We start from the raw sequence: 5056 nt of genomic DNA, 5'->3' as shown, positions 1-5056 counted from the left end.
CAAATTCAAGGCCAGCTTGGAGAACATACTAAGTTCCAGGGAGGCCAGAATTGCGCAGTGAGATTTTGTTTTACAACAACAAACAAGGAAGGAAGAAAAGAAGAGAGGAAGGAAGAAAACAAAGAAGGAAGGACATATATTAGGTGTTATTTTTTAATTTTACCTAGTTGGTCTTTGTAGTCATTTAAATTTACTACCTCTGATTACTACTTAGAAGCCAAATAACATACAGGATACCCAGTTATGTGAATTTTAGGTAATGAAAACCATTTCAGCATAAGTTACATGCAATAGTATTTAGATATGTTTATGCTAAAAGTTATCCATTGCTTATTGAAATTCAAATTTATCTGAGCATCCTGTATTTTTGTTTTCTAGATCTGGCACCAGGGACAGAACTTGTATTCTTTATTTTGCAGATGAGGACACACCCTCAAAGAGGGGAACTAATGGAGACTCAGGTCTTAGGACAGGTCTCAGTCTCTCTGAAGCCCCATACAGTGTCTCCATAAACATCAAGCTTTTTCAGCTTTTTCCTGCCTCTGGCAATGGAAAGCAGAGCAGTTCCAGAAAAGAAGGGGACAGAGCATGACTAATCTCTCTGCTAGGAAAGCGGGTAAGTGACAGACGGCAAGTGGGCTGCTTGGGTCTCTCTCCCAACTCCTTCCCGCTCTGCAGCCATCTTCCTTCCATCTTTCCTCTTCCAAGTAGTCTGGGAAACTCCTTCCCTTGCTAGTGTTAGTGGCAGGCTCCTTTGGGCTTCCAGTCTCTGCTCTGCCTAGCAAGGCTGGATTCTGTCCAGGCTGACGTACATATCCTAGGCAGAAGGAGAGTAAAGGTGGCTCGAGGCTGTATCAGCCACCATTCCAGCATTTTTTTTTTTAAACCAGGCAAAGACTGGCCTAAATTCTGGATCAAGGAACCTGAAAGCATGAAAGAATGAGGGAATGGCCTGGTTGAGATTCTCTCATTGTCTTTACCAACTCAGCCTCTCCTTCATTAAGCACCTACTCTGGATCTCCCTGAATCTTCACAACATTGTAGGAGGTAGGATCTATCATTTTTATATAGAGATTTTATTGCTGAGATTCAAGTGATTGCTTAAGACTGCCAAAGAAATGTAACAGTGGCTGCACCTTTGAAAGTTATCCTTGACAGAGTTACTTTTGCTTCCTCTCCTTTTCCTGGCATTCAAAAGAAATTCTTAAGAAAAGTGGTACCTACATGATTAAGGTATTAACTGCTAAGTGACCCCCCCCACACACCGGGGTTCAAACTCAAGACCTTGCACTTGTGAGACAGGCACGGTGCCACTGAGCTAAAGCCCAGGCCCAGTAACTCTCTCTTTAGATTCACAGAACCCAGAACATCTGGTGACTTCAGATGATAGATGCTAATAGAATGTGTACGTCCCTCCTTGTTTTTAAGACATTTTTGTGTATCACCTAATGCAAAGCATCTAAACTGTTGTGGTGTTTAAATTTCAGAAGAGTGGGGCCGAGGATTTAGCTCAGTGGCCCCACTGCCTGCCTCACAAGTGCAAGGTCCTGCATTCGATCCCGTACCAAAACAAAACAAAACAAAACAAAACAAAAAAAACAGAATAACAACATATTTATAACTAACACCTGGAGATCAAGGGCTATTACAATGTGTCTGTCCCAGGAAAGAAAGGAGACATTTGCCCTAGATGAAGATGACCTACTTTTCCTGCTTATTGCCCCCTGATCCTCTTTTCCCTCCCTTGAAAAGCCTCTGGTGTCCTTGAGTTACCCGAAATGGAGAAATGAGGCAGTTCTCTTCTGAATCCCTATCTTCTTGGGATGCTGGCCTTCAGATTAAACTGTTTTCTTTCTACCAACTTTTGTCTCCCAAGAACTGGCTTTCCAATGGCAAGCATCCTATACTGGCAAGTTTATTGACAGAAGGACTGAATCTTTGATCCATATGTCTCTGAATCTTTTTTTGTTTGTTTGTTTTTTGAGACAGCGTCTCACTATGTACTTGAGACTGACTGACCTGGAACTCACTATGTAGCCCAGGCTGGTCTCGAACTCACAGCGATCCTCCTGCCTCAGCCTCTGAGTGCTGGGATTACAGGTATATGCCACCATGCCTGGCTTGTCTCTGAATCTTAAATTATTAAATCTTAGTAGGTACTGCTTCCCAAATCAGAGGTAATTCACCCTGTTGATATTAGCAAGGTTAGGATAATACAGTCCAGTGATTCTTAAAATGTAATCCCTAGGTATCAGCATGACCTGGGAAATTTTTAGAAATGTTTATTCTTGAGACTGTAGCATTGCTTCTAAAATTAGGGAGGTTGGGATTTGGGGTATAGCTTAGTGTTACAGTGTGTACCTAGTATGTCCAAGTGTCGCGAGGAGTGTGCACTAACTGGAGGCCGAGACAGCAGTAGTAGCCAGCTAGATTTTTATATATTTTATATATGTCACACATCAAACATGTTCATTCATACCCGCCAGTTGTCACTCCCTGTACCTGCACAAGTCCGAGGAGCACGACTTTGTTTCTCCTTTCCTGGTGATTGTGGTTGTCGATCCGGTTGCCTCCTCCTCAATCCACGGGTCCACACTGGGCGGGCATCTGATGTCTCGGCCTCATCTGAGATCTTGTCTGGCAGGTTGCCGTCGAGCTGGGTCAGTCACCGAGTGAAATGAGCTGGTCTTGTGGCACTGGTTCGGGTTTTATCACTTCACACATATTGGGGCTGTTTGAGTAGACATCGGGGTTGCACACACATTTCACTCTTGGGGATACATATCAGGTTTCACACATTGCATCTGTTGGGTTAGATATCACTCTTCATTTCACTCTTGGGGGTTACACACAGGTTTCACAGTAAGTCAGTCTTGGGGGTTTTATTCTCCCTCCTTGGGAACACACTGACACATTGCTCTTCACATTGACATATGCTCTCTACACCAAGTCTCTGGATTCAACCCCTGACCTGAAGGGGGTGAAGAGGGCAGAGAAGAGAGAAAAGAAGAGAGGGCAGAGGAAAGAAGAGGGGCGGGGGAGAAAGAGAAAGAGATATTTTTCTTGGAAAGAAGGCTGGGAGTACAGTTTAGTACTGAGCAAGTGTGAGCCTCTGATTTTGATCATCAGCACCAGAAAAAAATTTCTGGGGCCAATGCCTGATAATCTGAGTTTTAACAAGCCCTTTAGGGCTAATGCATTCTACTCTTTGAGAATCTTTGGTATTTAGGAGGAGTTGCATTTGTTTTTGGAATGACTATAATCAAAACATATTTGTTGCCAGACATGATGGCACATGCCTGTAATCTCAGCACTCTGGGAAGCTGAGGCAGGAGAATTGCAAGTTTGAACCCCACTTGGCCAGTTTAGTGATTTAGCTAGACCCTGTCTCAAAAAGAAAACATCAGCAAAAACAACAATAAAAACATCTGAAATGAAGAGGTCCTGGGTCCAGCCCCATACTACAAAAATACATAAGTAAGTAAAAACTAAAGTTTATTGAACACTTTTTTTTAAGGTACTTGAGGATGGAAAGCAGAGTACTTCACTGACCTCCAATCCGCAGCCCTTTTCATCTTTTATTTTGAAACAGTCTCATAAACTGCCCAGCCTGGTTTTGAACTTTTGATCCTCTTGTCCTAGCTTCCTGAGTAGCTCAGTGGAAAACTGCTTGCCTAGCATACACAGATCCTTGGTTCAATCCTTATTCCTAAAGACATAAACAAAGCAGCAAATTCTCAGGCTCCATTCCAGAACAGTGAATCAGAAACTCTGGGGATTGGGCCAAGCAATCTATGGTTTAACAAACCTTTCAGGTGATTTTGCTGAGCACTAAATTTTGAGAACCAAGAATCAGAATTGGGTAAGAGCCTAAGGAAAGGAACCTGAATCTTTAGTAAGTTCTCCTAAGGTATAACACAGGAAAGAAACTGACATGGTAGTTTGAAAAGTACTTTTAAAAGTGTAAGTAAATGTCCAGATGGTAAAATATTATTTTCCTTAGGAGGAAGCAGGCTAAACAATAATAGCAAAGGTCACTAACTGCTGAGTTCTTAGTCGTGCCTCTGAGTCACTATGTGCATAGTCTATCAATTCTCACAGTTTGTTAAGGAGTTTAGGAGGTTGGACTCCAAAGCAACTACTTGAGTTCATATCCAGCATGCAACTTGGTTTATGTACCTGTAAAATAGGGATAATGACGGTGTTTCTCTCTGGCTTGTTATGAGGGGCCTACTTTTCAGCTCTTAGATCACCTGCCACGTCGGCACCATTAAGTTGTTATCCCCAAGAACACCCTGTTTAATTTAAAAAGACTTGATCCCAGTAATTCCAAAGCGTGCAATCTTAAGGACTGTAGTCCAACGGCTCTCAAATTATAGTCCCAACTGTCGATACCATCACCAGAGAATTTGCTAAAAATTCAAATTATGAGACACCCCCCACACACACCCCGCGCACCCCCAATCCCATACCTACTGAACTAGATACAAACTCGGAGTAAGGCTTAGCAGTTTAAGTTTTTAAACGCCTTTCAGGTGATACACACTACAGTTTGGGGACCAAGCTAGGCCCTAGAAGTTTTAGTGGGCAGGGAGTTAAAAAAAAAAGAAAGTCCGCAGATGGTGCGGGTTTCTCGCCATCCCTCTCACCTGAAGCGGAGGAAAACTCGGATTTAGCTGGTCGGCGCGCGAGGCCTGCTGGGGCTTGTAGTCTGAACCGCGGCCGAGTGGAGGCGCCTGCGCATTGGCCGCTTACTTGCCCTAGTCGCTGTAGTCGGGGCTCGGGACCGGCTGCCATCTTAGTCGAGGGACTGAGAAGTCGCCGCCGCCCCGAGTCCCGGTAAACACCGCGGGTGGATTGAGGGCAGTTCTGGGGAAGGGAGGAAACCTGGATAAGAATGGCCGAGGAGAACAAGGAGTAGAAGTATGCGGCTCACGAGTCGGGATCTCAGAGCTGTGGCTGCTCCTTCCTTCACGGCCGGTGCCTATGGGGGGCGCGGGGATCTCGGGGTAGTGGCCCGGCCGGGCGGGGGGTGGGTCAGCAGCAAGCACAGAGT

General features: G+C 44.5%; 2 long non-coding RNA genes across 4 annotated transcripts in view; one reads left to right on the top strand and one right to left on the bottom strand.

Annotated features, from left to right (window-relative positions):
* Positions 1 to 618: 618 nt before the first annotated feature.
* Positions 619 to 5056, bottom strand: part of LOC104865066 — a 4858-nt gene continuing 420 nt past the window's right edge. The window contains exons 2-4 of one of the 3 annotated variants that reach the window (XR_781048.2): positions 4650 to 4869; positions 2503 to 2731; positions 619 to 817 (exon numbers count right to left, since the gene is read on the bottom strand). This is a non-coding gene — a long non-coding RNA (uncharacterized LOC104865066). Of the gene's footprint in view, positions 818 to 2459; positions 2732 to 3620; positions 3710 to 4649; positions 4870 to 5056 lie in introns of those variants that run through there. The other 2 variants (XR_004518461.1, XR_781049.2) reach the window with 2 other exon arrangements.
* LOC104865068 overlaps positions 4771 to 5056 on the top strand; it is a 48088-nt gene continuing 47802 nt past the window's right edge. Inside the window, exon 1 of the long non-coding RNA XR_781051.2 lies at positions 4771 to 4839. This is a non-coding gene — a long non-coding RNA (uncharacterized LOC104865068). The remainder of the gene's footprint in view (positions 4840 to 5056) is intronic.

This window comes from Fukomys damarensis, unplaced genomic scaffold, assembly GCF_012274545.1.
Source record: "Fukomys damarensis isolate Sample0158 unplaced genomic scaffold, DMR_v1.0_HiC HiC_scaffold_22, whole genome shotgun sequence".
NCBI classification, from domain to species: Eukaryota; Metazoa; Chordata; class Mammalia; order Rodentia; family Bathyergidae; genus Fukomys; species Fukomys damarensis.
Note: the sequence above shows the minus strand (reverse complement) of the source record. Positions and strands in the feature narration are given on the sequence as shown.